At 42.4% G+C, this 7,865-nt stretch overlaps 1 protein-coding gene across 8 annotated transcripts in view; it reads left to right on the top strand.

Annotated features, from left to right (window-relative positions):
• Positions 1-6,347: 6,347 nt before the first annotated feature.
• Alkbh8 (alkB homolog 8, tRNA methyltransferase) overlaps positions 6,348-7,865 on the top strand; it is a 76,825-nt gene continuing 75,307 nt past the window's right edge. For 3 of the 8 annotated variants that reach the window (XM_063262237.1, XM_063262232.1, XM_063262242.1), the window contains exon 1: positions 6,357-6,493. The gene's annotated coding sequence lies outside the window, so the exon portion shown is untranslated. The other 5 variants (XM_063262233.1, XM_063262238.1, XM_063262234.1 and 2 more) reach the window with 5 other exon arrangements.

Below are 7,865 nucleotides of genomic sequence, written 5' to 3'. Positions count from 1 at the left end.
CAACCAATTCTCTTACTATATAGAGACTACCCATAAGTTCTGTGACTCTAGAGAACCCCCACTGAGACAAGTTGGTACCAGAAGTGGTTTTAGAGAAGCAGAAGTATAAGAATGAATCTTTTAGGAATCTAGAGTTGGTTTAATAATTCACCAGCACCTTCAACTACTGAAACCTCTCCCAGTGCTCTCTTTCCTGGGAGCTCAGAGAATATTGAAGATCCATGGTTGAAACTATTCTTCAAGCTTAAAGAAGCTAGTGGCTTTGATTATCTTCATGAATTAGATGACATGATGTACAAAACTTTCCATAAGTTGGGGGGGGAGATCGGAAAATGATCTTGGTATCTCTGGAAAAATTGATGAAGGAAAAGAATGAGCTATTTGATAAAATTGAATGGCTTCAGAAGCAAGTAAACAATCTACAGATTTCTAAGTGTGCCCTTGAAGAGAATCTTCTTTCCAGCAGCTAGAGCTGCTAAAAATCAAACTAAAGCCCTCATTATGAGGTTGGCTGAATTGCAGCAAAAATTCAAGTCTCAGCCTCAGACGGTGTCAGCAGTTAAAGTAAGGGCATTAATTGGCAAAGAATGGGATCCTATAATTTGGGATGGGGATATGTGGGAGAACCCTGTTGAAGTTGAGAATTTTTAATCTTCAGTTTCTCAATGGTTTGCCCCACCTGAGGAAGTAGTACCGTCAGCCCCACCCCTTGAAATAATTCCTCTTTCACATTAGAAAATTAATCCCTCAGAGTCTGATAAACGAGCAGTGACTTTTGATGAAGAAAATACCAGACAAGACAATGTTGATGTTTCTCAAGGCCCACCAATAGTTTCTTCTAGACCCATAACCAGACTCAAGGCAAAACAGGCCCCAAGAGGGGAGGTAGAAAGTGTTGTCTGTGAGGAAATGTGCTACACTACTAAGGAGCTTAATGAGTTTGCTAATTCATTCAAACAGTAGTCTAAGAAATATGTGTGGGAATGGATTTTAAGGGTGTGGGATAATGGTAGAAGGAACATAAAACTAGATCAGGCTGAGTTTATTGACATGGGCCCTCTAAGTGGAGAGATTCTAGGTTTAATATGGAAACTCGCACAGTTAAAAAGGTCTCAGAAGGGGTTGGGGATTTAGCTCAGTGGTAGAGCACTTGCCTAGCAAGCGCAAGGCCCTGGGTTCGGTCCCCAGCTCCGAAAAAAAGAAAAGAAAAAAAAAAAACCAAAAAACAAAAAAAGGTCTCAGAAGTTTGTTTGAATGGTTGGCTGACGCATTTATCAAATGATGCTCTACTGAAAAGGAGTTGGATATGCCTAATATCCCTCAGCTTAGTGTTGAGGAGGGATTTTAAGGCTCAGAGAAATTGCAATGCTAGAGTGGATACGTTGTGTAAATAATCCTCCACAATGGGAAGGCCCAGAAGATATGCCCTTCATGAATCCTATTAGATGCAAACTGGTGAGAGGGGCACCAGCACATTTGAAGGGTTTTGTTGTTACCATTTTCCTTGTGCCAGACCTTAGAGTTGGAGATGCTGCTGCTCCATTAGATGAATTAAATGCAATGGGTTTAATTGGGCCCCCAGATAACAAGAGACAGGTGGCAGGATTGAATCACCAGAGAAAACGTGATCATAGTTATTATAATGGACAGTGTAAACAAAATGTTTATAATGACATAGCCTGTAGTGGCCAGCACAGGAGAGGTGAAATTTATAATGACTGGTTTGGACCTTTGATACTGGCTAATCAGTCCTGGTGTTTCCAGACATGAAACAGAAAGGAAGACAACTGCTTCTCTGTTTAATCTGTATAAGCAGAAAAATTCTCAAACAAATGAAAGAAAGACTACATTGGATCATGGCAAAAGGCAATCTCATTGAATCAGTTTCCAAACTTGAGCCAGTTTGCAGACCTAGAACCCCTTGACTGAAGAGGTGGCTAGGTTCCCCTGACAAAGGATCTTAATAAGACACCTAAAAGTTTTGCTGTTAGCCTTTCTCCAGTTCTTTCCCAGAGGTACCTATGCCCTTTTACAAGGGTAACTGTACACTGGGGGAAAGGAAATAATCAGACTTTCCAGGGTTTATTGGATACTGGTTCTGAATTGACGCTAATCCCAGGAGACTCCAAGAAACACTGTGGCCTTCCAGTTAAAGTAGGCATTTATGGAGGACAGGTGATTAATGGAGTTTTGACTGATGTCCGGCTCACAGGAGGTCCAGGAGGTCCCCAAATACATCCTGTGGACATTTCCTCGGTTCCAGAATGTATATCTATCTTGGGATAGATATGAAAGACCTCCGGGGTGGGGAAGACCCCCACTCAAATCTCGAGACGACGCAACCCCCAAGAACTCACGAGTCTTGATGTAATGAGCAAGAGGTGCATTTGAGGAACCAGAGCTCTGGGGACGACACGTATCTCACGCAGGAGGGAGAGAGGAGTCAACCCCAAGCCCAATTAGGGGAAGGTATTTATAGGGAAAATTACATAGGTAGTTGGCAACAGTTACACAAAGCAAAGCAATTTCACTAGTTTGTTTACATTGGCACACATGATCTAACTTGGGCTCAGTTCAACTCCAGGCCACCCTGCATCTGGGGCGAGCTGACCCCAAATCTTGTTTTTTTCAGGACTGTTGAGTCAGGCCTTATCGAGGATGAATGTTTTATGCTGAGCCAGGCCTTATCGAGGCCAGGTGATCTATGGCTGGACTACTTCCCCATAACATGTGATATTATTCTTTTGTGAGGTGCATTGGCCCTCACAGCAGGGTCAGTAGGGGGTAATTTAAAAATCTTTATTCTTGCACATATACTTAGAAGATGGCAGAATTGTCACATTGGTTCCCTGACCTGTGGAATAAACGCTATTATGGCTGGAAAGGCTAAATGGAAGCCTTTAGAGCTGCCTTTGCCAAAGAAAATAGTGAATCAAAACCAGTATCGTATTCCTGGAGGAACTGCAGAAATTACTGTCACTATCAAGGACTTGAAAGATGCAGGTGTGGTGGTTCCCACATCTCCATTTAACTCTCCTATCTGGCCAGTGCAGAAGACAGATGGATCACAGAGAATGGCAGTTGACTATTGAAAACTAAATCAGGTAGTATCTCCAAATGCAGCTGCTGTACCAGATGTAGTTTCACTACTTGAGCAAATTAACACATCTCTTGGTACCTAGTATGCAGCTATTGAGCTAGCAAATGTTTTCTTCTCAGTTCCCTTCCCTAAGGACCACCAGAAACAATTTGCTTTCAGTTGGCAAGGTCAGCAGTATACTTTTACAGTTTTGCCTCAAGGATATATTAACTCTCCTGCACTGGGTCATAACTAAGTTAGAAGGGATCTTGATCGTTTGTCTCTTCCACAAAATATCACATTTTTGTACTATATTGATGACATGATGCTGATTGGACCACGTAAGCAGGATGTAGTAACTAACCACTTTGGACTCATTGGTAACACATATGTGTATCGGAGGATGGGAAATAAATCCAACCAAAATTCAAGGATCATCTATATCAGTGAAATTCTTATCAGTCCAGTGGGGTGGGGCATGCAGAGATATTCCTTCTAAGGTGGTCCCTCCCACCACCAAGAAAGAAGCACAACCTTTAGTGGATCTATTTGGATTCTGGCACTAGCACATTCCTCACTTGGGTGTGCTACTCAGGCCCATTTACCAAGTGACTGGGAAAGCTGCTAGCTTTGTGTAGGTCCTGGAACAGGAGAAGGCTCTTCATCAGGTCCAGGCTGCTGTGCTGGCTGCTCTACCACTTGGACCATATGATCCAGCCAACCCCATGATACTTGAGGTGTCAGTGGCAGATAGAGATACTGTTTGGAGCCTCTGGCAGGCCCCTGTAGGTGAATCGCAGAAGAGAATTTTAGGATTTAGGAGCAAAGCTCTACCATCCTCTGCAGACAACTATTCTCCCTTTGAAAAGCAGCTCTTGGCCTGCTATTGGGCCTTAGTAGAAACTGAATGTTTGACAAAAGGACACCAAGTTACCATGCAACGTGAACTGCCCATCATGAGCTGGGTGTTATCAGACTCTCCAAGTCATAAAGTAGGACATGCATAGCAGCAGTCTATTATCAAATGGAAGTGGTATATATGTGATCGGGCCCAGGGAGGTCCTGAGGGCACAAGCAAGTTACATGAAGATGCTGCTCAAATGCCTATGGTCTCCACTCCTGTTACGGTGCCATCTGCTGCCAAGCATGCACCTACAGCCTCATGGGGTGTTCCTTATGATTGGCTGACTGAAGAAGAGAAGACTAGGACCTGGTTTACTGATTGCTCTGCATGTTATGCTGGCACCATTTGGAAGTGGACAGCTACAGCTTTACAATCCCTTTCCAGGACAACCCTGAAAGACACAGGTGAAGGAAAATCTTCACAGTGGGCAGAACTTTGGGTAGTACACATGGTATTACAGTTTGTTTGGATGAAGAAATGGCCAGATGCATGATTGTTCACTGACTCATGGGCTGCAGCCAATGTATTGGCTGGATGGTCAGGGACTTGGAAAGATAATGATTGGAAAATTGGTAAGAAAGACATCTGGAGAAGAAGTATGTGGATAGAGCTCTCCAAATGGGCAGAGGATGTGAAGATATTTGTGTCCCTCTTTCTTTGAGACCTAACAATATGGAATTGAGTAAAACCTATGGAAGACTCCCAGAGTGGGGAGACCCTCACTCAAGTCTCAGGATGACACAACCCCCCAAGAACTCACACAAGACCGTCCTTGCGGTAATCACATGAGGTTTATCGATAGGAACCAGTGCACTGGGGTCGAGACTCATATCCCACGCAGGGGCACAGGAGTTCGACGACCAGTAGCTGGGAGAAGGGGTATTTAAAGGAAGAAGCCACAACCCAAGAGGGTAGGGATGGTGTCATGTGAAAAATCACAAGGAGAAGCTTCCTGTCTCTCAAGATTGCTTTTAAGATTGTAATCTAACTTTATAGTCAGCTAGTTCCTGGGAGAAGCTTCCTCTTATCTTTGGATCACCTATCTAAGGGCCTTATCTTAAACTCTTTTACCTGGATCCTGGAAGAGCAGGCTTAAGAAATGTGACCTTTTACTTATGGGGAGAGAGCTGGAATTTGAGGTACTTAGGGCTCCTTAGGGGTAAGATAGCATTTCTAAACTTCTGACTTTTTTTTTTTAAAGATTTATTTACTTAATTTATAAGAAAACACTGTGGCTGTCTTCAGACACACCAGAAGGCATTGGATCCCATTACAGATGGTCTTGAGCCACCATGTGGTTGCTGGGATTTGAACTCAGGACCTCTGGAAAAGCAGTCAGTGCTCTTAACCGCTGAGCCATCTCTCCAGCCCCAACTTCTGACTTTTTGGCTGTATTTTTTATTCTTTCAACTACAAATTTAAAACAATACTGTTACTGTTTTTTTTTTGTTGTTGTTGTTCTGAGTCAACCTCATAATGTACAATTATTGTCTCTAATTTTTCTGCCATTTAAACTTTACTTTGAAATATCTTTGCTGAAGCAGATCTAGTTTCTTCTGTTTTAGAATTTCTACTCTTTCTGGTTTTTTAGATTATATAATTTACTTATTGCATTTCCTCCCTCTAAACCCTCTCCTATACCTATCTTCGTTGCTCTTTCAAATTCATCACCTCTTTTATTATTAATTGTACATATATACATAAATACAAACTGCACAGATTGTATTATAATGTTACTTGTATTTAAGTGTTTTCAGTCTGACCATTCGTTATTGGATAAACAATTGGCTTGCTCTTCCCTGGAGAGGAGTATTTCTCTTGCTCTCAGAATTCCTTATTTGCATATTGTTCTTCTAGTAGGTTTAGGCCTTCTCTATTTTTTGCCTGACCACACACGCATAGCTGTTTTCATTGTCTTTGTTCAAATTAGTTTAGGCAGTCATGCTTCTGATGTTTCCAGGAGACACAATCCATTGTCAGCTTCAATTGCTCCGCCTCCATTTTCTCTGCAATGTTCTGAGCTTTATGGGTAGGAGTTGTGCTGTAAATGTCAGTTGAGACTGGGCTCTACACCTCTGTATTTCGATTGGTAGTGGTTTACAAAGATAAGTTTCCTTAATAAAGGGTGAATGCTACAGTTATCTTTGAGTAAAAGATCAAATGTTTACCATGTAGTTAAGGAGTGTGCTGCTTAGTAACGTGACAATTGTAGGTCCTACTCCGATGATCACTATTCACCCACAAAAAGCAGCCGAATTTTCTGTTTCACGCAACAGTTTACAGACACTTGGTGGAGAAAGGGTTAACAAAGAATCTGAGAGTCGGAGGGGTTTGTGGTAGCCCCGTGGGCTCATGGGAAATGTAGTACGATTGTCCGCAATATGGCGGCGATCAGGTGTGGGTGAGGGGTTGTGAGAGTACTTGCATCACTCGCTAGGCTGCATCGGGGAAGGCTGGCGATTTACAAAGCAGCTAGAAGGTGGAAATTTCTGGTGAGAAGAAAGAAAAGTGTACGCCACCGATTGGGGGATGGGTGTATGGAGGATCGCAAACCATGGCTTACTTCTTTCAGCTCCCTGTCTGCTCTGCCTTGACCACCAGCATGGGCCGACTCAGACCGCGAATGGTGCAGTTTTTGGGCCGGGGATTTGAGGGTGTTGGGAGCCCTGGTAGGATCTAGTGTCCTTATGTTTGGCATATGATGGGTACCCAGCGGTGTCTGTGTTAGCAGGCATAGTAGTCGGGGACTGGCCCTTGCCTTTAGTCGTTTATCAGCCAGCATCAATTCTGTGAAGCACGGATTTGCAAGGGACTCTTGACCCACAGATGGGTCCTTATATTCTTTCTTGATCGGTCCTTCTGCTTCTGGAGTGGAATAGTCACCCTGTGGTTTTGATCGATTTCCTTTTAACGTTTGTCTCCAGCTATATGTCAGGTACCCAAGACTGTAGATGGGAGTCTTTCTAACTCCAACACATGCAGGTAATTGGGGTTAACACTCGGTGAGTTATCGCTGAAGATGGCTGCCAAAGTTAGAGAAATTTAGTAGCTAAAATGGCAAATTCTACTTTGGTTTATTTAAATATATACATTTAATGAGTCACTACTTTATATCACATCCTGTTTAAGTGCTGTGTGCTACTTGGTGAATAATACAGACAAAATCACTGCTTCATATACTTAACTTCTATTCACTTCTAGAAGAAGATAAACAATGAGTGTAAGAAAAAAAATAGATGTGCAATTCAGAAATGGGTAATTTTGGGGTTGGGGATTTAGCTCAGTGGTAGAGCGCTTGCCTAGGAAGCGCAAGGCCCTGGGTTCGGTCCCCAGCTCCGAAAAAAAGAACCAAAAAAAAAAAAAAAAAAAAGAAATGGGTAATTTTTTCCTAAGTTTTAATGATTAAACTTTTCTCTCTTTTTAAATAGATAATGTAATTTGGATAACTTATAAATTCAAAAGATGTGTGTGGTCTGCATGTGTATCTGTATACCACTTGTATGCCTGGTGTTCAAGGAGATCAGTAGAAGTAATGAGATCTCCTGGAACTGGAGTTGTGAATTGTTTGAGCTATGATTTGGGTGCTAGGATTTGAACCCAGGTCCTCTGGAAGAGCAACTAGTACTTATAACTACTGAGTCACCTCTCTAGCCACAGCTCTACTTTCTAACTCAGACATGGACATAGTACAACTGATACTTGTTGGTACTATCCAACAAGATGTATTGAGAGTTTACTAGTAATAGAGCCATTCTGTCTCTGTTCTCTTCTTATGAACAGAAAATTTGCTCAGACTGGAGGTAATTGAACAACTGCATGGCTAGTATTCTATTTAATAGTGACCTTACTCCTGTGAGATACCTGGTGCATCCAAGCAGCTGT

The sequence above is a fragment of the Rattus norvegicus genome, chromosome 6 (assembly GCF_036323735.1).
Source record: "Rattus norvegicus strain BN/NHsdMcwi chromosome 6, GRCr8, whole genome shotgun sequence".
In the NCBI taxonomy this organism is placed as follows: domain Eukaryota; kingdom Metazoa; phylum Chordata; class Mammalia; order Rodentia; family Muridae; genus Rattus; species Rattus norvegicus.
The sequence above is the reverse complement of the archived record's forward strand: the minus strand, read 5'-3'. Positions and strand labels throughout refer to the sequence as shown.